The sequence below is a fragment of the Sciurus carolinensis genome, chromosome 11 (assembly GCF_902686445.1).
Source record: "Sciurus carolinensis chromosome 11, mSciCar1.2, whole genome shotgun sequence".
In the NCBI taxonomy this organism is placed as follows: Eukaryota; Metazoa; Chordata; class Mammalia; order Rodentia; family Sciuridae; genus Sciurus; species Sciurus carolinensis.
This window is the reverse complement of record NC_062223.1, coordinates 68,629,797-68,655,527: the sequence shown is the minus strand read 5'-3', so window position 1 is coordinate 68,655,527 and position 25,731 is coordinate 68,629,797. Positions and strand designations below refer to the sequence as shown.

At 34.8% G+C, this 25,731-nt stretch overlaps 1 pseudogene; it reads right to left on the bottom strand.

Moving 5' to 3' along the window:
• Window positions 1–10,939: 10,939 nt before the first annotated feature.
• Window positions 10,940–11,883, bottom strand: LOC124958903 (olfactory receptor 502-like; annotated as a pseudogene).
• Between the last annotated feature and the right edge of the window lie 13,848 nt (window positions 11,884–25,731).

The window sequence follows — 25,731 nt, the reverse complement described above, 5'->3', positions numbered from 1 at the left end:
CACCAAACTCTGATGTCTGCAACTTGGGAGTTTTCCTAAGTCTCTTCCTCTTGTTGTATTCCATCCTATTAATTTGGTTTACAATTTATTTCCCATTTTTATCTCTTCATTTCCTTGTTTTATTCCCAGTGTCCACACAGATGGGTCAATTTTACTCTTTTCTTATTTTCCTCCTTCCTTACACTATTTTATTCTTGCAACCCACAATTATGTGCTGTAGTGATCTGTTGCCAGTAAAAAGCAGATGATGCCAAAGTGACTCATTTAATTCTTCTAATGCTTTCACATTAGCTCAGCATATGAGCTCCTTTCTGGTATATTTACTTTAATTTCAGTGTAATTATTTTATTACATCATAATTCTTCACAAGCATAATTTTTGAGATCTGCATGATAATACACTGAGTGAGTAGACCTTAATTTGATTGAGCAACTTTCCTTTTGGATATTTGGCTGTTCAAACTCCTTTACTGCCAGAACAAGGAATCCTACAAATTGATCAAACATCAGAAGGACAACATGACAAAATATGATAAGTTTAAATTGTAATCCTGTTCCTAGTTATTTTTCTTACATTTTTTTTTCTTTTTGGTGGTTTTTTTTCTTTTCTTTTTTTTATTTTATATATATATATTTTTAATTTATTTTCATTGTAAACAAATGGGATACATCTTGTTTCTCAGTTTGTACATGAAGTAGAGGCATATACCATTTGTGTAATCATACATTTACCTAGGGTAATAGTTTTTGATTCATTCTGATATGTTTTTCCTCCCTCCTCACCCCTCACACTCCTCTTTTCCCTCTATACAGTCCCTCCTTCCTCCATTCTTGTCCCTAGTTATTTTTCTAAAGGCAATATTTCAAAAGAAGAATGCTCTGTGCTCCAAGGTAGTTTATCCCTATGATTTGTAAGAATGAAAATACTAGTCCAAATTGCCCCCTATTGCTCATTGATTTGTTGAGTTCTTGGCTGCACTTTGTTAAAGCCTTCTCCACATTCTGCCATTTTTGTAGGACAAAGGCCAAATTCCTGTGTTTTGAAGAAGTCCTAAGAAAGCAGAATTAATGAGAAATAATAATTATGATTAATTAGGAAAGACACCAAAATTTATAGCAGCCATACTGAAAATTCAGTGAAAGTTAGAAAAGTAAGTTACATTTATCAATATGAAAAAAAACCAAAGAAAGCAAGTAATTCTGAGGGATTTCATCAAATATTAAAAATGAAAATTATTTTACTTAGAAATTATCTTAATTTCTGAAAATTTCATTTATGCACATCTTTTTTATTTCCACTAACTTCAGCTAAATAACAATCCCTTTAGGTAAGGACTACAGATATATTAAATTAAATATTTTCACATATGTTTAATTTAATTTTTTAAAAAATTGTATTGGTACATTATAATTATACATAATAGTTGGTTTTGTTGTTACATATCCATACATGTACATACATTGCTTGGTCAATTTATTCCCCAGGACCTCCCCTTTCACTCTACTTTTATTGTCTTGCATATTATTCAACAATTAAATAAAGTCTCTTCTATACATCTTTAACTTTAATAATACCTCACATTTTAGTTTATTTAATTAGGGGATATATACAATTGTATATAGATATATATTCATAATAATATTGTGTATTCCATTTTTTAATCTATGTTTTTACTTATTATTGTCAATGAAATATTTCCCATGTTCATCAGTAATCCTCTTAAGTGGAATACTATATTGAATGTATATTAAACTTGTTAGCATCATGCTTATAGGTTTTCATAATCCATCTTTAATTACCTTTCTCAGTGTATCTTCCTAGCGCAGGGAACATAACTCAGTGGTAGAGAGCTTGCCCAGCACATGTGAAGCCTGGCTTTGATCCCCAGCACTAAACACATACACACACAACACACACACACACACACAAGTATCTCCCTCCTACATTTATTCTTTGCAACCTTGGTTTTCAAGTTTCATGTTAACATGATGCTGTGATTTTCTACTCAAATTTACTACTTATAATATTCATAGAAACACAATTTTCTGCCAATAACATTATTGCAGTCTTAACTTTTAAACATTTACAAGATACATTAAATATCAGCTTTAAATGTCTTCAAAATGTCTTCTCCTTAAAAGTTTTAAAATTTCTGGCTTAAGAATAAGTATACATTTACTTTCCCCAATTGTAGAACTGAGTTCTTTGGTGAATGATGAAGTATAATGAACTAATAGTTGAGAACCTGCAATTTATGTGTTCTTTCTCTTCTTTGATTGATCTTTATTAAGTGAGTTTAAATTACTCATGCTAGGTAGTTTACTACTTTTGGTGTTAGCACTGTAGTTAAGTCTTTTTTTAATCTTTGTGGTTGTCTCCCCATGAGTTTAATGATATAAACCACCTACTTTCTCTATCACAATGTTGAAGTATTTGAACACAGCTATCATGCCCCCCCTTTTCTAAAATTAAGCACCCACAGTTCCTTTGGCTTTTCTACTTATGTCATGCTTCTTGGTCCCTTCAAATCCTCTTTGTCCGACTCTGAACACACTCTGGTCTGAGTAATGAGGCTCAGCACCCAGCAGCATTCCTGCCCTTTGCCTTCTGACTCAAGCACAGCGCAGAGAGCAATTTGACTCACATTTGACATCCTATGAGTCAGTCTGTGCTGCCCACAGAGTCACGGGAGACTGGAGTCAGAGGACAGATCCTGGGCCTCCCACTAGCCAGCTGTATTGACTTGAGCATGGTACTTAATATCTTTGACACTTGGTTTGTACTTGTAAAAAGGGAATGATTATCCCTATAGTGCAGCTTTGCTGTGAGATTAAAAGAAATACTACCCACAGGTATTTGATCATGCATCAGGGTTAAGTAACGTCTTTTAATGAAATAAAAATGAAGTAGTGGTAGATTTCCAATTTTGCAACTTGTTTGATGAGGACTATAATTTTTTTCCCTACACATCAAGAGGTTTTCACCACAAGTACAAAAATAAGACAGGAAGTACAGTAAATGATGCCTATTTAATTCTGGACTATGCCATCCGTATGCATAATATGTCCAGTGATTTTTGCCCTCACTTCCTAAGTCTAGAGCCTTCCACTATTATTCACACTAGTCCACTTGGGTCAGGACTCTGGCCAAATATCTTTTTCTTCAAAACATTGGTCACTTGTGATGAGGAATAGAGGGCACAGCTCTGTGACCTTTAACTACCCCAAATGTCAGGCTTTTTCTTCTGATTTACTTTTCATATTCCCTGATGCTCAAGCTCAGCAACAGTTTTGGCTTCCACAGACCATGCAAACTGACCTGCAGTCTCTAGCAAGTGGTCTAGTATTACCCAGAAGGACTTTTGCACAATGCCTGTGTTGTGTGGTTTCTACAGAGGTCAAGAACTGAAGTTGATGAAGATAGTTTTTTTTTGTTTTCAATTTCTTATTGAACAAATGAAAATTTATTTTAACAAAATCCATGAATCTTCCACTTACCTTTTAGAAGCAGAATTATTGATCCTGAATTCCAAAGAGGACTTTATAAAGTAAATGTTTTCCATTTATTTTAATGGGTAATTCGGGACTGAACACTCAACCAAATGAGCCATTGAATGCACCCGCCAATCAAGGAAAATAGTTATATAGATGCAGTGAGGATGAAGTGGGTGTTTGTGTGCAATGGTAGAAAAAAGAAGGCTCCAACAGAACATGACAGATCCTCCAGGGCTTACTGCTCTTGCCCCTTTGAGAGGAAGATTCTTGGGTTTATTGTACAGAAATGAATTATGGAACCAGGTGACTCATTAATGCCTGACTGGCCCTCCCCAAAGGGACATCTTCTTCTATGGTGTCCTTTGGAATTTTTTATCTCTAGTTTAATGAAAATGTAGGAGAGAGTTCTTGGTTTCCCAAAGCATATTTAGAACAAATAACTTATCTGCTTAATTGGGGTTAGGATGATGATATCATAATACTTTTCAATTAAGATAATCTTTGAATCAAATTATAAAGGAACATTGGAGCTGAAGGACAGAATATTAAGGGAAGAAATTATTATTTTGACATAGTGACCATTTTAATGCAGAACATTTCAGATTATTCTGAAATTCTTGTACACATTGGGATTTTCCTTATTTTAGTGTCTTGGAACTCTGTCTCCTCACCCCTCAATAGAGCAATTTAAGATACTTTTGTGAGTAAGCAGAATATGTGACTAAGCACATATTCTATTAAGGGAGCAGGTAATAAATAAAATACATTAAATACTGGATTAAATTCACCTTTATACCCCACCTTCCTTTATATGTCTAAAGGGTTAACTCATGGTCCCATCATTCCTACAGCTCTTTTGACAAATTCCAATAAGTAGAGCATCTCAAAGTTATTTATTTTGATATGTAGAATTATTATTGTCTATCCTCAAATTTTGCAACTGTACATTCATTCACGCCATGCCTCTTCTAGAGTGTCTGACTCCACAAGTCAGTATGTCCTTGAACCTAAAGATATCAAAATATATTTCCTTCCCTTGTAGTCTGGCCCACTGAACCAGACCCCATTGTGGATCTTGGAATGACCCTATAAATCAGTTAGACTCTTTCTATTGCCTTCTACAAACAGGTGCAAAAGCATGTCACTCATCTGTGTTCCTAGAGACAAGCTTAAAAAACTTAGTCTCAACTGTGGACCCTGAAACAGCACTGTGATTCAATTCCAGCATCTCTCAACCACACACTGTGACTATACTACCTCTCCAAGGACTTACCCAGGGATTCAGTAGGAGCCCTCCCAGGGACCTAGAGAAGTCATGCTTGTCTATTCACATGATTACAGCCTGCCATCTGCAGACCTTGAAGTGGACCTGCATCCCAGCACCACACCAAGTTACTGGAGATAATCCATTCACCCAGAAACAAGAAAGGATCCACACCGGCTAGAGCTTCTGGTAGTAGACCTGCCAACATGGACTCCACTGTGGCCCCAGCAATTATTACTGGAACAACTGCATATCTACACAGGAAAAAAATACAATCTTTATATCACACCATATTAGAAAATTAACTCAAAATGTATCATAGATGCAAAATATAAAACAATAAAATCCTATAGATAAATGAAAGTAAATATTTGCATTGGGGTATTGGCAAAAACGTGTAGGTATAACAAAAGAACCACAAACCATAAGAGTTACAAAATATAAAACACTTTGGTTACAGTTGATGTATGATAAGTTTGGAAAATTATGTATTGCAAATAATTATGCTTTGTTCTACTTTCTAAAACTATTTTCCTTTTTCCAATTGGTATTCATATTCATATAAATTTTAGATTTCACTTACCAATCTCTACAAAAAATCCTACCACAATTTTTATAATTTCAGTGAACACAGAGTTCAATTTTTTGAGAAGTTGCTTCTTAATAATATTGTTTTATCCTGCCCCATGAACATGGTATACCTCTATTTCTTTAGATCCTTATTTCCTCTCATCAAAGCTCAATAATTCTTAGTGCAAAAGTCTTGCATAACTTTTGTCATCAACTTATCCCTAAGCATTTTGGGATTTTTTCTTTTTACCTATCGTAAGTTAGGTTTTATCTTTTTGTTTTCAATCTCTTGCTCCACATATTTAAAATACCATTAATGTTTTATGCATTAATTATAACATCTCCAACGACCTTACTAAATTAATTCTAGTAGTATGCTTTAGAGATCTTTTGTAATTTTCTTTGTAAACAGGTATGCTGTTTGCTAATAGAGATACTTTTACTTCTTTCTTGTCTGATCTTGCTTAATTTTACTATTTGCCTTATCGCATGCCTGGGACCTCCAGTAATATATTGACTATAAGTGATAATTGTGGGTCTTCATGTTTCCCATACTTAGTGGGGGAAGTCATTCCATATCTTAAGAGTGAACATCTTATTTCACCTACTATAATGTCCCCCAGTTTTATCCCTCATCTATATTGCTGCAGTAATAGAATCGTCTTTTTCAAGGCTGAATAGTGGTGTGTGTGTGTGAAGTTCTTTGAACTTCTAGTTGGTGCTCTTAACCAGGTCTCCTAGGGAGACTCCTCAATGATTGAATTTGTCACTCACCTGTAATTTGAACAGTTTATTCTTGTTTGCAGCTCCCTTACATTTAGATAACCACCAAATTTCCTCCAGCTCATTTGTTCCCAAGCTCTGTCTTCTGATCCTTCAGTTCATCACTGTTTCATCTTTCTGCACCTTGATGTCTGTGTTTAATAATTCCCTCAGTGAAAATAGAAGCAAACTCAAATATCTTACTGTACGTAATCCAACCATCTGTGGATAGATCTCCTTCTTTACTAGCGCATGCTTAAATAATTCTGTGGAAAGTCTGAGATTTGGGCAGATATAATGCTCAGGTTTTAGACTTCCATCTGTCTACATATCTACATCTTTGTAAAAGGTTCTCTGTAAATTTCCGAACAAGTTAGTAAAGCCAGTCTCTGTCCTTCATTGACTGTAGTGTACAAGGTTGTTTGTAAAAATTGTGCATATCAATGGGGTGTCTTATTATGTTTTGATACATGTACACATTGTGTAATGCTTAAATAAGGTTAAATAAATCTATTTTCTTAAACATTTATCATTTTTATGATGAAACTTTAAAATCTTTTCTTTAGCTTTTGAAATGACAGTGCATTATTGTATCTAGTCACCCTACTGTGCACTAGCACAAGAGACCATCTTGCTCCTAACTGTAACTTAGTACTCTTTGATCAACCTTTCCCCAGCCTTCTCACCTCCCCCATAACTCCCAACCTCTGGTAACCACTGTTCTACTCTAAACTTCTGTTGCCAGGTGCAGTGGTGCACCTGTAATCCCAGCAGCTTGGAAGACTGAGGCAGGAGGATCTTGAGTTCCAAGTCAGCCTCAGTAACTTAGCGAGGCCCTAAGCAACTCAGTGAGACCCTATCTCTAAATAAAATATAAAAAAGAGTTGGAGATGTGGCTCAGTGCCCCTGGTTTCAATCCCTGATACCAAAATAAGTAAATTTCAATGTGATAGCTTTTCTAGATTTCACATGAGTCTGCTGTCAGGTGAATTGGAACACCCTTATGTCCTGTTTCTTACTTCTTGCTGCTATGATAACCCTCTGTCTTCAACATTTGAGAGATTGCTTCCGTCCCTGAACAGACTTGGTTGAATTGAATTTAACTGATGAACTTTGACCTTCCTATACCTGGATTTTTGTGTCCTTCTCTAGACTTGGGGAGTTCTCCATTTTTATTTCTTTGAATAAGGTTTTGACCCCTTTGTCATTCTTCCTCTGGAAACCTGGAACCCAAATATTTGCTCTTTGAATACTATCACAGAGTTCCTATAAGCTTTCTTCATTATCTTTCATTCCTCATTCTTTTTCCACCTCCAACCTTGTTTTAAAATAAGCTGCCTTTGATCTCACTGCTTCTTCCTTCTGTTTGATCAATTCTGCTCTTGATGCCTTCTGTCACATTTTTAAATTTGCTTACTATGGTTTTCAGCTAAAGGATTTGTTTGATTCTAATTTCTAATTACTTCAATCTCTGTTGAGCTTCGAATGTTAAATCTGCTTTTCCTTCCTAGAATAAACTCAACCTTATATTGATATTCTTTTATGTTCATATATTACTGATTAAGTTTGTTAATATTCCAGAAGATTTTTTCATCTAGTTTCAGAATAAAAAGTTGGACTATAATCGCCCTTGCTTTTATCATTGTTGTTTTTTAGTATCAACACATCTGACGTGTTATTACTGAGTTGAAGGGTACATTCTTTTGTCTCAATGTATAATATTGGATTTATTAATTCCTTGAATGTCTTTACTATTTAGTAACCCTTATTGTGAGACATTTCTATTTGTACTTACTCTTTGTGGGAAGATTTTTATACATTAATTGAATCTCTTTAATTGTTGATGATTCCTAGAGTGTTCTTACTGTGTTTGAGTTAGTTTGGGTAAGTTTTATTGTTTTTAGAACTTTTCATTTTATCTAAATTATAAAAAAAATTTACATAGAATTATTTATATTCAATCTTACTACTAATATCTGTAAAATCTATAGTCCTATTTCTTTTTACCTTTCTAATTTTTGTCATTTGTATTTTCATTTTTACTTTTATATAAAATATCAACAAAAATCACTGTAAGAAAATAAATATCTGACTATGGTGTTCTGCTCCACTGTGTAAATCTCCTATTTGATTAATTTCTCCCATTAATTTTACAATTCTTTTCCTTCTACAGCATGCATTTTGAATTCTTCCCTACTCTTTATTATTCTACAGTGTATTGAAATGAAGACAAATCATTAATTTTTAGCATTTTCCTAGTACATGAATTTAAGTTTATAAATTTTCTTATAAAACTGTATACCTCTATCACAAGTTTATATCTATGCATATATATAATTTTTCTGATCATTCACTTGCATCCTAATATCTATTTTGAATTTCTTCTTTGACATGTGGAATATTTAATGACATACTAATTTATTTGCCAATAAAAGGAGGTTTTCTAGTTATCTTTTGGTTGAATTCTGACTTTATTGCATTATAGAAATGAAAACTGAAAACTTTAAGGACAAGTTGGGACTTATGCTCATTTCCAATTCTAGGTCAATATTTAAATATATATTTTGCTTATTCTTTGCTATGGGTTGCTGTGATCCAAATATATTCTACATATATTTTTGGCAAATTATTTTTATTGGTTCTTTTTAGTTATACATGATTATAGAATTCATTTTGATATATTGATAAAAGCATGGAATGTAATTTGTTCTAATTCAATTCATTCTCCAGTACTTCCTCTTCCCTCATTCCCTTCCCTCTACTCTACTGATCTTTCTGCTACTTATTTTGAGTTTTTTTTTTTTAATTAGGGTCTTGTAGATGTACATTGTAGTGAGTTTCACTGTGGCATATTCATATATATCATACTAAAGTTAGGTCAGATTCATTCCCTTTTCCCTTCCCTTTATTTCCCTTTGTCTGTGCTACTGCTCTTTCTTCTAGTCTTTTTTAGTCATGCCCCCCATTTTGGATTAACTTCTGCATATTAGAGAAAACATTCAACCTTTGCCTTCCGGGTCTGGCTTCTTTCCTTTATCATGATAGTATCCAGTTCCATCCATTTCCCAGCAAATGTCATAATTTCATTCTTTTTTATGGCTGAGAAATACTCCATTGTGTGTGTGTGTGTGTGTGTGTGTGTGTGTGTGTATATATAGATAGATAGATAGATAGATAGATAGATAGATAACATTTTCTTTATCCATTCATATGTTGAAGGGCACCTAGCTTGGCTCTCTAGCTTGGGTATTATGAATTGAGCTCTTATTAATATTGCCTATTGTAGTTCAGATTTTTTACCCTGTGCTACTTAAAAATTGGTGTAAAAATCCTTTCTGAAAAATATATCAAGTTGGACATGGTGGCCCATGCCTGTAATCCCAATGGCTTGGGAGGTTGAGGCAAGAAGATTGGAAATTCAAAGCCAGCCTCAGCCATTCAGCAAGGCCCTAAGCAACTCAGTGAGAACCTGTCTCAACAAAAAATAATAAAATAAAATAATTACCTTTTACGTTTGATTTACCTGAGAGGTGAGTTTTAGTTTTCACTTAGCTATTATTTTTTTCCTGTCAAGAAGGTTAACATGTGCCAATAACATTGATATAGTCAAAGAAAAAATACTGTAAAATGCATCAACAATCAAAAACTTACAGTTTTGTTATGCCATTATTTTCTAAATGTCCTCATTATTAATAGGTATATTGTTTTGGCAAAGGATTTGAGAACGTTCCACAAAAAACTACAGAACTGTGAAGACTATAGTAGTGCCTCTGTTATAAAATCTGAAGATGTTTTATAATTTCTCTGAGAATCATGAACTTTGCACACAGAAAAGGTAGCCCATTTCTCAAATAGCAGTATTCAGGGTCTTATGTTCCACCTGTGATCCATAATGGATTCCTAAACAGTACGTTTTTTCAGAATTATAAATCAAAACTGCATAGCATTTAGGATGCGTGATGATGTGCATTGTACCCTTTAGAGAAAAGGGATTAACAAAATATTTTGTCTTCTCTAAAATCAAATTTGACTTTGACTAAATTTCCCATAAATCCTAGGAAACTGAAATATCAACTGGTCATGGGCTGCATTGCTTATAACAAAAATGATTTATTAATTGTGAATTACATCTGGACTGAGAGGATGACACATGAAATGCACTCTGTTTTTTACCATATGCTTTCCAGTGTCTGATTATTTTAACTATAAGCAACCCTTGCAGGGAATCCTGAACTACATCTCATCTTGTAAGATAAATTGTTTCCAGTTGGGGTCATGGGGTCTCTAAGCTAGGATGCTCTTCTGCTTGTGCTATCACTTGGAAGTCTAGGTAAAAACTCAGCATTATGATCATCAGAAAAGCACACCTGCTATAAGTCTGTAGGCATGGTGAAGTTTTCAGTTATGAAGTTCTGTATGATTGCTCTGCGTTGCTTTTTAGTTTGGTTTGCATTCTGTGATTGCATACATTTCAAGTGATCTTTTACTATTTTACTTGAAGTAATATTACAGTCTATGTCAGTTAATTCCCACATTTTAAATCTTGTTGATTTTGTTTATATTGTTCATTATTTCTATTGATTCCCACTTCACAAGGATTTCCAGCAGACTTTGTTTTCTATGAACCAATTTGTGTTCTTAATTTTAAACTTGATTTAGTTTTATTAAAGGTGACTCACAATGAATCCCTGAATTATTACTTCATCTGAAAATCAAAGACTTATGTTTACTGAAAAGCTCTATACTGGATATGTGTTGAAAGATGGGTATCAAACTCAGGCACTTGGTTTCTGTTCATTATGTCTATGGGACATTTACTATATCAAGCCTGACAAAATGGAAGATATAACTAAGAAAATATTTTCTTACTAAGCTCTCTCTTCAGAGCCCCCTTAATCTCCTGGTTCCTGAGTCTATAAATGAGAGGATTCAGCATGGGGATCACCACCGTGTAGAACACAGACACCACTTTGTTCTGGTCAGTGGAGAAGCTGGACTTGGGCATCACATAGATGAAGATGATGGTTCCATAGTAGAGAGTGACCGCAGTGAGGTGGGAGGTGCAGGTGGAGAAGGCCTTGTGGCGCCCCTCGGGGGAGCGCATCCTCAGCACTGTGGTGAGGATGGAGACATAGGAGACGGCGATGACACACACTGTGACCACAATGATGGAGCCAGCAGAAAATGAGGAAACAAATGCAAGGACATCGACATCAGAACAGGAGAGCTCAACTAAAGGAGCAAAATCACAGAAAAAATGGTTGACTCCATTTGGTCCACAGAAGAGTAAAGAAAAAAAAGAAATGGCAAAGGAAGAAGCATTGAACAAACCACCTGTATAAGTCACTACAAGTAATTGGAGATAAACGTGAGAGGACATCTTGGTTGAGTAAAGCAGTGGACTGCAGATTGCCACAAAGCGATCATACGCCATGACAGCCAGAAGGAAGCACTCAACTGTCCCAAAGAACACGGCTGAGCCAAGCTGGATGGCACATCCAACATAGGAGATGGTGTTTCTCTCCACCAGGAAGTTTACAAGCATATTGGGTGTGATGGAAGATGAATAGCCTATGTCAGCAAAAGCTAAATGACTCAGAAAAAAGTACATGGGATGATGGAGCTGAGAAGAGGCTCTGATAAGATGATGGTGCCGAGATTGCCAGAGAGGGTCACCAGGTAGATGCAGAGGACGGTCACAAAGAGGAAGACTCGGAGGACTGGATCATCTGTTAAGCCCAGTAGAATGAACTCTGTCACTGCAGTGAGGTTCCCATTGACCAGGGGATCCATGGGACAGTGGCTGCTGAAAAATGAACCCATGGTAAAGACATGGCATGAGAGCACTTGTAAATATGATGGTCTCATTTTCATTAATGTATATGGGAAATCACTATAAATAAAGATGTTCAAACACCAGTACTTGTTTATGTGCAATGATGACCCTACCAGTAATTTTAAGTTACTTCTAGTAGAAACACCAGAAAAATTCCTTCACGTAATGTCTTTCCTTCTTCATATATTATATGTTTTCCAAAAATACACTGAATGAGGTTTTAAGTCAAAAACTTGAAATACAAGGCAGATGAGAATAACAAAAATGAACACTGACTGTATTAGGAAAAAAGAATATTCATAGTTTTTTTTTCTTTTTATTCACAGATTTTTGTAAGGAAGACTTTAATACTGGCTAAACTTTATTAGCTTATTAGCTTTCTGACAGCTAAGAATTGTGTATATATATGTATATATGGAGATAGATATTCGAATCATATCACATATATATGCACATATAATTGCTTATTATATTTTAAGTTTGTTGTAAATTTGCCAGATAATTTGTATATATTTAAAGTTAAAAATATTGTTGCATTAAGTATTTTAGAATAGGCATATAATCACTATGAAAAAACATGATAGATTCATTCCTACTGTAATAATGATTTCTTTTTTTTTTTTTTTTAGCTGCTTAATATGTCTACTGGTTTTATAACTTGACATAACAGAATTCTTAGGTTTTTTTTAAACAAATACAATTCCCCAACAACCTGAGTGATATCTATCCCTTTAGTTTCTCAGAAAAACAGAAATTTTCCTGAATTAATCTATTCACTTGGTACATAACCAACCCTTAATTACTCCTCATTTAAAACTTTAATAATTTAGCACTATCTACAGTTTTTTTAAATGGGATCAAATGATCTTATTTTATAATCCCTTTTTCTAAGCAACATCTTTTTAACTTTAATCTAGTTTTTTTTTTATTATTATTGTAAACAAATGGGATACATGTTGTTTCTCTATTTGTACATGGAGTCAAGGCATACCATTTGTGTAATCATATGTTTACATAGGGCAATGATGTTGATTCATTATTTTTTTCCCTTCCCCCCACCCCTCCCACCCATCTTTTCCCTCTATACAGTCCTTCTTTCCTTCATTCTTACCACACTCCTTATCCCTAACCCTAAACCTAACCCTAAACCTAATGCTAACCCTTCCCACCCCCCATTATATGTCCTCATCCGCTTATCAGCGAGATCATTCGTCCTTTAATTTTTTGAGATTGGCTTATCTCACTTAGCATGATATTCTCCAATTTCAGTCCATTTGCCTGCAAATGCCATAATTTTATCTTCTTCATTGCAGAGTAATATTCCATTGTATATATATGCCACAGTTTCTTTATCCATTCATCAACTGAAGGGCATCTAGGTTGGTTCCACAATCTGGCTATGGTGAATTGAGCAGCAATGAACATTGATGTGCCTGTATCTCTGTAGTATGCTGATTTTAAGTCCTTTGGGTATAGGCCAAGGAGTGGGATAACTGGGTCAAATGGCGTTTCCATTCCAAGCTTTCTGAGGAATCTCCACACTGCTTTCCAGAGTGGCTGCACTAATTTGCAGTCCCCACCAGCAATGTATGAGTGTTCCTTTTTCCCCACATCCTCGCCAACACCTATTGTTGCTTGTGTTCTTGTTAATCGCCATTCTAATTGGGGTGAGATGGAATCTTAGGGTGGTTTTGATTTGCATTTCCCTTATTACTAGAGATGTTGAACATTTTTTCATATATCTGTTGATTGCTTGTACATCTTCTTCTGTGAAGTGTCTGTTCATTTCCTTAGCCCATTTGTTGATTGGATTATTTGTATTCTTGGTGTAGAGTTTTTTGAGTTCTTTATAGATTCTGGAAATTAGCGCTCTATCTGAAGTATGAGTGGCCAAGATTTTCTCCCACTCTGCAGGCTCTCTCTTCACATTGCTGATAGTTTCCTTTGCTGAGAGAAAGCTTTTTAGTTTGAATCTATTCCAGTTGTTGATTCTTGCTTTTATTTCTTGTGCAATGGGAGTCCTGTTAAGGAAGTCTGATCCTAAGCCAACAAGTTGAAGGTTTGGACCTACTTTTTCTTCTATAAGATGCAGGGTCTCTGGTCTCATTCCGAGGTCCTTGATCCATTTTGAGTTGGGTTTTGTGCAGGGTGAGAGATAGGGGTTTAATTTCATTCTATTGCATATGGTTTTCCAGTTTTCCCAGCACCATTTGTTGAAGAGGCTATCTTTTCTCCATTGCATATTTTTGGACCCTTTGTCTAGTATGAGAAAATTGTATTTATTTGAGTTTGTGTCCATGTCCTCTATTCTGTACCATTGATCTACCTGTCTATTTTGGTACCAATACCATGCGGTTTTTGTTACTATTGCTTTGTAGTAGAGTTGAAGATCTGGTATTGCAATACCCCCTGCTTCGTTCTTGCTACTTAGGATTGCTTTAGCTATTCTAGGTTTTTTATTCTTCCAGATGAATTTCATAATTGCTTGCTCTATTTCTGCGAGGTACATCATTGGGATTTTAATTGGAATTGCATTGAATCTGTATAGCACTTCAGGTAGTATGGCCATTTTGACAATATTAATTCTGCCTATCCATGAACATGGGAGATCTTTCCATCTTCTAAGGTTTTCTTTAATTTCTTTCTTTAGTGTTCTGTAGTTCTCATTGTAGAGGTCTTTCACCTCTTTTGTGAGATTGATTCCCAAGTATTTTATTTTTTTCGAGGCTATTGTGAATGGGGTAGTTTTCCTAATTTCTCTTTCTGAGGATTCATCACTTATGTATAAAAATGCATTGGATTTATGAGCATTGATCTTGTATCCTGCTACTTTACTGAATTCACTTATGAGTTCTAAAAGTTTTCTGGTGGAATTTCCAGGTTCCTCTAAATATATAATCATGTCATCAGCGAACAGGGATAGTTTGAGTTCTTCTTTTCCAATTCGTATCCCTTTAATTTCTTTGATTTGTCTAATTGCTCTGGCTAGAGTCTCAAGGACGATGTTGAATAGAAGTGGTGAAAGAGGGCATCTCTGCCTTGTTCCAGTTTTTAGGGGGAACGCTTTCAGTTTTTCACCATTTAGAATGATATTGGCCATGGGCTTAGCGTAGATTGCCTTTATAATGTTAAGGAATGTTCCCACTACCCCAATTTTTTCTAGTGTTTTGAGCATGAAGGGGTGCTGTATTTTATCGAATGCTTTTTCTGCATCTATTGAAATAATCATGTGATTCTTAACTTTAAGTCTGTTGATATGGTGAATCCATGTATGTTAAACAAATCCTTCTCAATTTTAGAAACCAAATAGACCACAACACAATAATACTAGGTGATTTTAACACGCCTCTCTCACCACTGGACAGATCTTCCAAACAAAAATTGAATAAAGAAACCATAGATCTCAATAACACAATCAATAATTTAGACTTAACAGACATTTATAGAATATACCATCCAACCAAGAGCGAATACACTTTCTTCTCAGCAGCAAATATTTTATGCCACAAAGCTACTATTAGCAAATACAAGAAGATAGAGATAGTACCTTGTACTTTATCAGATCATAATGGATTGAAATTAGAAATAAATGACAGAATAAATAACAGAAACTTCTCCAATACCTGGAGATTAAATAATACACTATTATATGATGAATGGATAAGAGAAGATATCAGGAGGGAAATAAAAAAATTCTTAGAAGTAAATGAGAACAAAGACACATCATATCAAAATCTCTGGGACACTATGAAAACAGTACTTAGAGGAAGATTTATTTCATGGGGTGCAATCAAAAAAATAAGTAGAAATCAACAAATAAACGACTTAACACTACAGCTCAAAGTCCTAGAAAAAGAAGAGCAGACCAATACCAAAAGTAGTAGAAGACAGGAAATAGTTAAAATCAGAGCCGAAATCAACGAAATTGAAACAAAAGAAACAATTGGAAAAATTAACAAAATAAACAGTTGGTTCTTTGAAAAAATAAACAAAATTGATAAACCGTTAGCCACACTAACAAAGAGAAAGAGGGAGAAAACTCAAATTACTAAAATTCGGAATGAACAAGGAAACATCACAACAGACACGACTGAAATACAAAACATAATTAGAAGCTATTTCGAAAATCTATACTCCAAAAAAACAGAAAACCTCGAAGACATCAACGAATTTCTAGAAACATATGAATTACCTAAACTGAACGGGGAGGACATACACAACTTAAATAAACCAATTTCAAGCAATGAAATAGAAGAGGTCATCAAAAGCCTACCAACAAAGAAAAGTCCGGGACCAGATGGGTTCTCAGCCGAGTTCTACAAAACCTTTAAAGAAGAGCTCATTCCAATACTCCTCAAACTATTCCATAAAATAGAAGAGGAGGGAACCCTCCCAAACTCGTTCAATGAAGCCAATATTACCCTGATACCTAAACCAGACAGAGACACATCAAGGAAAGAAAATTTCAGACCAATATCCTTAATGAACATTGACGCAAAAATTCTCAACAAAATTTTAGCAAATCGCATACAAAAATATATTAAAAAGATAGTGCACCATGATCATGTGGGTTTCATCCCAGGGATGTAATAATGATTTCTAATTGGCATTTTGTCATATGAAATAATATTATTGTCAACATAATATACAACTGAATAAAACAGAATAAAAAATTAAGAACAATAACCAAATTTCTGATCAAGGTAACCTCATCTCCACCTTTTCTGAGTGCATACACCAAGTTTTTTCTAAAATTATCTTCTAACACTCAGATGCACAAATACCAGAAGATATTCTGCAAAGATTTTTTCTCCTTACATTTTAAAAAATTTCTTCTGTTATAGATAGACACAATAGCTTTATTTTATTTTATTCATTTTATGTGGTGCTGAGGATAGAACCCAGTGCCTCACGTGCAAGGCAAACACTCTACCATTAAGCTATGACCCCAGCCCCTTCTCCTTACATTTTTAGATCTTCAACTTAAATACTAAGGAATTCCCAAAGCATCTCAACATTAGCATTTTGATAGAGGGCCAAGTTTGTACAGTGCTGAAAGACCATAAGTTTCTGTCTTATGGGCAGAGAACAAGGCTTTCTGGTAACTTGGGCTGTGCCTGTTTCTTCCTTCCCCTGAAATCTATGGCAAAAACAGAAAATAAGAAAATATTGCCCACTAGATCATTGCTTAATTTCACCTGCCCTCTTTCCACACCAACCTCTGTGAGCACAGATAACTTTAGAGAATAAAGTTTTCTCCAAAGGTAAATGAAATTCAACACATCAGATTCACTAACAAAAGTCAAAGTCTTACCTCTTGAAATGAGAACTCATTCATCTTTCAGAAATAGACCAAAAATATAGTGGTCATGTAGCTGTCTTTTACTTTTGTTCTCCTCTGGGGAAAAATCTCTGAAGACAGTAGAGATTCAAATGAATGGATAAAGAAAGGGATCACAGAGTATCATTATTTTCTGTAATAGATACTGAGAAGTTCAATTTGAACATAAAAGTAACTACTCCTTCAAGATTTTGTCAATTCCCAAGTGGTCAATTTTTTCTCTTCTTTCTATCTACCTCCCTAGTTCCACAACCTTTGTTTAATAATTACTAAAGAGCATATGTCCTATATACATTGTCTTATACATAAATGTCAGTTCCAAGTGAACTCTGATATTTCTGATTAAGAAATACTCAATACTAAGCTTCAGATATAAAATGCTATCCTTAGTTTTGATCATTAAATAGGTGTTTATTGATAAATATTGTGTACTGATATTTGTTAACACATTGCATTATATACCATAGGGAATAAGGTGGAACTTAAATTTGAATTTTAAGTAATAAATATTTTAAGTTATGAACATTCATTGCACAGCAAAAGTAAGGAAATAACTGTCTTGAGAGTTGTATAAAGAAGTGCACATTTTTTTTTTACAGACTGCATTTTGATTCATTGTACACAAATGGAGTCTGACTTTTCATTTCTATGGTTGTACACCACGTAGATGATACCATTCACACCCCATTTTCCTCTACACCATCCAAAGTTCCTACATTCTTCTCCTCCCCCCCCACACTCCTCATTATGTAACATCATCCTTTTATCAGAGAAAACATTCAGTCTTTGGTTTTCTGGGCTTGGCTTATTTTACTTAACATGATATTCTCCAACTCCATCCACTTACCAGCAAATGCCATAATTTTATTCTTCTTTATGGCTGAGTAATATTCCATTATATATATATATATATATATATAATAATAATTATATATATATTCACAGTTTCTTTATCCATTCATCAGTTGAAGGGCATCTTGTTTGGTTCCACAATCTAGCTATTGTAATTTACAAGCAATAATAAGTACTGGCATGGATGTGGAGGAAAAGGCACACTCATACATTGCTGGAGGAGTTGCAAATTGGTGCAGCCACTCTGGAAAACAGTATGGAGATTCCTTGAAAAACTTGAAATGAACCCACTATTTGACCCAGCTATCCCACTCCTTGGTCTATACCCAAAGGACTTAAAATCAGCATACTGCAGTGATGCAGCCTCATCAATGTTCATAGCTGCTCAATTCACAATAGCTAGAAGTACACAATTTTAAAAAGATGTTTGAATAACTTCCAGATGAGAAATAATCTCAAAGCATTATTTCTTGAGTAGTGCCTTGTGATGTAGATATTTCAAGGTGAAATGCGGGAATCTTCAACCTGAAAACGTAGTCTCACCCTTATTCTCTTACTACTTCCATTTTGAAAATCTCCTATCTCAACCCATGAAAACTCTCATTTGAAGAGTGGGGTTTACCACCACGAAGATAGTAACCAATATTCACCTAGAGCTTACTTTATGCCAATCACTATTCTAAACATTTTACACATATTTAATCCTCACAACAGTTTTATGAAGTAGGAACTTTTATTATCCTTATTTTTTTCTGGTAATACTGGGGACTGAGCCCACATGCAATACCACTGACCTGTATCCCTAACTCTTTTTTATATTTTTATTTTTAGGTTATGTCTTATTAAGTTCCTGAGAATGACCTCAGACTTTCAATCCTTCTGCCTCAGACTCATAAGTAACTTGAATTAGAGGCATGCACCATTGTGAAGAGTTTATTATCCTCATTTTTCAAATGAGAATGGAGACTGAGGAGTTCAAACCACCTGTTGTCCTACAAGATTCCACCTTATCCTGTTGGATTCCTTCGTCTAGTACCATCCAGCAAAGTGTACACTTCCATGTTCCACTTTTTCTCTGAAACCTAAGACCTTCTGGGAGACCATCAGTCAGCTATCCAGTCCCTATGCAAGACTTTTCAGATGTGGAAGCAGCTAAGGTCCCTGAGCACAACCCCAAGTAATGTAGGCTGGAATGCAGTGCATACACATTATTCCCTTAACTTTCAAATGGATAAGTTATGGAAGTCCATGTCTGGGTATCTACCTTATCACAGTTGAATCAAGTTACAGTTGTTTCACTTATGTTGTTGATTAAGCAACTAGGAAGATGGACAACCAGGGGACAATGAATCTCTCACTTGCAAGAATGGATAAAGAGAATCTAAAATGGTGAATACTTTGTTTGATATAAAAATCGATTGTATTCCTTTTAATTCCTTTAAGATACATAAAACTCTTCAAATAAAAATGTGCAATAATATATAATACCAATATTCTATAATATCAATATCTTTGTTTAGATACATGTAAGAGATACAATAATAACAACATAAATGTAGCATGAGAAAATTAAAATATAAGGTTTCAGTATCTTTATATCTGACTTGAATTACTACAATATTAACCCTAGGTAAAGTGTGAAACTTTAGGAACATATATTGTAATCTCAAGAGTAATCATTTAAATAGCAGGAAAAAATATATGCCAAAAATGCCAGTGGTGAATGTTGAGTAGAATTCAAAAATTTCAACTAATCTAAAAGCAAGTAGGAAATGGAAAAAGAAAAATAAAAAGTCTGGCAAGGACCATTTATGTATTGTTTTCCACCAACCAATATCGTTCTTAATGATAGAGTAGAAAATGATTTCCATCTGTTTGGGAACAGGGTAATGGAACCCACCCTAACCATACTTTCAGTCAACGTTATACAGTAGATCATAGGTATTTGAAAAAAGGTAATACAAAATAATATAGAAAGAAAAGAAACATAAAAATTAAACAAGAAACAAAACTCTCCATTTGTTAAGGTAGAGTTATTAATGCAGAAATTTCTAAGAAATCTACAAAACATATATTAGAACTAATTTAGTAAGTTAGCAGGATAAAAGCATAATATATACATGAGGAATTTTATTTTTACATGCTACTATTAAAAAAGAAAAATATTTATAATATGACAAGAGCATAAATATTTAGGAGTAGATGGACCAACATTAATAATTTTAAGAAGAAATTTTAAAAAAGACATAATCAAATAAAATGAGATATACCATATACATAACAATGGACAGCTCAGTATCATTAAGATGCCAATTCTCAAAAAAATCAAAGTGGGAATTCAGTGCAATGTGGGTCATGTTTCACAAGAACTTTTTCTATAAATTAGGAAGGCTATTCTGTGTAGATATACAAGTTCATCAGAATAGTGAGAGCTGTGTAAGGAACCCAAAACAAGTTTGGGGGAGTTGCATTGCATAACTTCAGATATTAAAGTAGACAAAATGCCAAATAAAGTTGATGGTTAAAATGACTAAGGACCTAAAAGTAGATGTAAGAAATGAACCAAGAAATAGAATACAGGAAGTGGAAGATCATTTTAATAAATAGATAAATATTGTTATCAAGAACCAAACAGATATCCTTGAAATAAAATAATCGATTCATCAAATTAAAATTTAATGAAAAGTATCACTAGTAGGTTAGATGATACAAAAGATGAATTCTCCAGGTCTCAAAGACAAGGTGTATAATCTTAAAAACTTAGCAATAAAGTAAAGATGATAATAGACCATAGCCAAAATATTCAGGAAACATGGGACAATATGAAGAAAACAGCTCTAAGAATCATTGGCATCAAGGAGTGAAATGAGATACAAACTAAGGACATGTGTAACATTTTCAGTGAAATAATAATAGAAAAATTTTCAAACCTGGAAAATGACCCACCTGCACCCCTGCTGGGACTGACACTGGACACCTCGCCTGCCTGTGCCCCCGTGCAGACTCAGCACACCCCCACTGTGGCTCCCCAGCTTCTCTGGAGGCTGGTGCAGACATTTAGAATTATTCCTGAGGGCGTGACCACCATCACTGGAGGGGCAGCTCCCTTCCTGAGACACCTGCAGGAGACTGGAGGCCCTTTGACAGATACCGCACTCGCATTGAGATGCTGAGGACTGGGAGGTTTGAGTGGTGGAAGACTGAACCATGGATATGTTTTGTTTTGTTTTTTAGTTTTTAATTTTTTATTTCTTTTTTTTCTCAATCTATTTTCCTTTTATTTACCTATTCCTTTGGAGTCTCTTTCTCCCTTTTCTCATGGTAAAGACCAACCTATTTTGACCCTGCTCTCACTATTCCCTTGATCAGGTACTTCTATTTACTCACTTACATCCTACACCCCTCCCCATTCTCTTTGTCCACCACTAGAAATACTGCAGGTAATAATCGAACTCATCCTGTTTATTACAATAATGTTAAAGTCTTCATTGGGGCTATCTGGTTTAGGGCTACATATTGTTTGTTTTGGATGCTGCTAATATTGATCTCCCCCTCAAAGGAGAGATACTGGAAACCTGCAGGGTCACAATAAGTCTGCAGTGGGGAAACTTCACTACCTCAGATCTTCACTGCTAGAGGGGTAATATACAGAAACTATATGAAAAAACAGGGGAAGAAAGTGTCCCTAACAAACCAAGATGCTATTTTGATAGAATCCAATGACAGCATGGCAGTAGAAATGACAGAAAAAGAGTTTAGAATCTGCATAATTAAAATGACATGCAGCAGCCCACATCCACACACATGGCTCAGAGGATAAGAGCAGCTGTCTGGCGTCCACTAGGGCTCTTTTGGGAGGTAATCAGGTGTAGGGAAATAGAACAGTTTGGAACCTGGGAACAAAACCATTCCTGACAGTCACATAAGGGCAAGTGATCATCTCCATGAACAAAAGAACCCATGTGGAACCCTGGCCCAGCCAGGGGAGGAGGTCAGCGTCCTGTGCTCAGGAAGACTCCAAGCTCGGTGGCAGGACACATCTCTGCACCTTACAGAAAACATTGAAGGGACAGGGAATCTGCTTTAACAGGACAATGGACACTTCTAAAGGCTGACATTTGACTGTTTAAAATGAAATTAAAAATTAAGCACAAGCTAGTGAAAGATACACTGGAAGTGATTATAGTGTAACCTTGGTTTCCCAGAGGGTACAATTTAAAAACTCAAGATTTTAAAATCATCCAAAATTATGCTACAGAAGAGCCATCCTAAAACAACTTGACCTAAATGAGAATTTCAATGGCTTGCACTGAGATCCTGCTGCTGCCTGGAGCTGGTCTACAGTGGGTGGGGCTCACAGCCTGAAGACCCCCACTGCCCTTTGACCCCAGGCTCCAATGTGTCTACACTTCCAGTAGGAAAGGCAAAGGGAGAGTCAAAGTGGAGATGAGGGCTGAGCTGTCATCACTTTCAAGGCATTTAAGGTCATTCCTTTTATCTGTCATGCTTTAGTCATTTAAAGTGACATTTTCCCTGCACAGTTACCAAATCAGTATCCCTGAAAGAAACAGATCCCCAGAGGGTTCAAAGGGGTCAACACACTGCATTGTATTTTTATGATCTTTCGTGAAGAGACTGTAGTACCAGTAAAATTTACTCTCCCAAAATGTGTGACCTTGGGCCTGCATTAAACAATGCCATCCATCTTCATGTAAAAAAGGGCTGGGAATGTTTGCTTTCTTTACCTAACTCAGTGAGCTTCACTTTCAGATCATCTTGGTCCAAATAGATTTGAGTCAACCCTGTGATGAAGTACTTATTACAATAAATGTAAGGAATGAGTCTACTAAGTACAGTTTAATACTTTGTTTTTCTAAAATGCCTAGTATTTGCTATAGAAAAATTAAATTGCTTTTTCTCATTTGTTTTATTTTGTGGATTTCTACCTGGTTTTTGAAGGTCTAAGCTTCTGTATGTGAACATTTTTTAACAGCTTTGCAGTTTTTGTCAATTGGGTATTTTCCCTTAATAATTGGAGAAACATTTGTCGGTGATTTTAATGTGTATATAGGTGTGTCTCCCAGCGTACTGACTCATGTCTTACCCCTGTTAACTGTATGACTATTGTATTGGTATATCTAAAATAGTTCAGTATTATCTTGAAATAGATAAATTAGTATTCCCTTAATTATTACAAAAATAAAACAAATCTCTTAGCTCATCTTGGTGGTGGAGAAAGGAAAGGAAAAAAAAAAGAATCTGCATAATTTAAATGATCCATGAAGCAAAAGATAAGAGAGCAAATGCAGGCAATGCATGATCACTCCAATAAACAGTTAAAAAAGCAAATGCAGGAAGCAAAAGAGCACTTCAAAAAAAAGACAGAGATTCGGGGGGGGGGACCAAAAATGCTTGAAATGAAAGAAACTAAAACCAAATTAAAAACTCAATAGAAAGCATGACCAACAGAATAGAACTTATGGAAGATAGAATCTCAGACAATGAAGACAAAATATTTACTCTTGAAAATAAAAAGTTGTACAAACTGAGAAGATGTTAAGAAATCATTAATGGAACTTCCAGGAATTGTGAGATATCATGAAAAGACCAAATTTAAGAATTATTGGGATTGAGGAAGGCATAGATACAAACCAAAGGCATTAACAAACTGCACAATAAAATAATATCAGAAAATTTCCCAAATCTGAAAAATGAAATGGAAAATCAAATACGAGAGGCTTATAGAACACCAAATGCACAAAATTACAACAGATCCACACCAAGGCACATTATAATGAAAATATCTCACATATAAAATAAAGATAGGATTTTAAAGGCTGCGAGAGAAAAGCATCAGATTACTTATAAGAGGAAACCAATATGGATATCAGCAGATTTCTCAGCCCTGACCCTAAAAGCAAGAAGGACCTGGAACAATATATTTCAAGTTCCAAAAGAACATGGATGCCAACCAACAATCCTATATCCAGCAAAACTAACCTTCAGATTTGATGATGAAATAAAATCTTTCCGTGATTAACAAAAGTAAAAATAATTTACAAATAGAAAGCCTGCATTACAGAACATTCTCAGCAAAATATTTCATGAGGAGGAAGTGAAAAACAACAATACAAGTCAGCAAATGGAGGAACTACCCTAAAGGAAAAGTCAATCAAAGGAGAAACCAAGTCAAGTTAAAAACCAAAAATAAGCCAAAATGACAAGCAATACAAATCATATCTCAATAATAACCCTGAATGTTAATGGCCTAATCTCATCAATCAAAAGACATAGACTGGCAGACTGAATTAAAAAAAAGAACCAACAAATTGCTGCCTTCAAGACACTCATCTCAGAAAAAGATCCACAGACTAAAAGAAGGGGAAAAACATAACATGCACATGGACTCAATAAAAATGCAGGAGTTTCCATCCTTATATCAGATAAAGTGAACTTCAAACCTAAGTTAGTCAGTAGGGATAAATAAGGACATTTCATATTGCTATAGGGAAACATAAACCAGCAGGACATAATGATTTTAATTATTTATGCCCCAAACAATGGACCATCTATGTATATTAAAAAAAAAACCCTTTTCAATTTTAAGAATCAAACCAAAACACAATTGTGGGTGACTTTAACACACCACTCTCACCACTGGATAGATCCTCCAAACAAAAACTAAATAAAGAAATTATAGAATGAATAGAATGAAAGAATGAATAGAATAGAAGAATAGAATGATAGAATGAAAAAACAAAACTACTCCTATACCTGGAGACTAAATAATATGCTATTAAGTGATGCAATGATAATAGAAGACATCAGGGAAGAAATAAAAAAAATTCTTAGAGGTAAACGAGAACAACGACCCAACATATCAAAATCTCTAGAACACTCTGAAAGCACTACTAAGAGGAAAGTTCATTGCATTGAGCTCATACATTAAAAAAATTAAAAGTCAACTAAATGACCTAACATTACATCTCAAAGCCCGAGAAAAACAAGAACAGATCAACACCAAAAGTAGTAGAAGACAAGATATAATTAAAATCAGAGCTGAAATCAGTGAAATCAAGAGAAACAATTCAAAAAATTGACAAGACAAAAAGTTGGTTCTTAGAAAGAGTGAATAAAATTGATGAACCCTTAACCACACTAATGAAGAGGAGAGAGAAAACTCAAATTACAAAAATTTGTGATGAAAAAGGAAATATCACGACAGACACCATTGAAATACATAACATAATTAGAAGCTACTTTGAAAATCTATACTCCAACAAAATAGAAAATATCAATAACATTGAAAAAATTTTAGAGACATATGATCATCCCAAACTGAATCAGGAAGACATACACAATATACACAGATCAATTTCAAGCAATGACATACAAGAAGCCATCAAAAACCTACCAACAAAGAAAAGCCCAGGACCAGATGGATTCTCAACTGAAATCTACAAGACCTTTAAAGAAGAACTGATACCAATACTCATCAAAGTATTCCAGGTAATAGAAAAGGAGGGAACCCTTCTAAATTCATTCTATGAAGCTAGTTTCACTCTGATACCAAAACCAGACAAAGACACATCAAGGAAAGAAAACTTCAGAC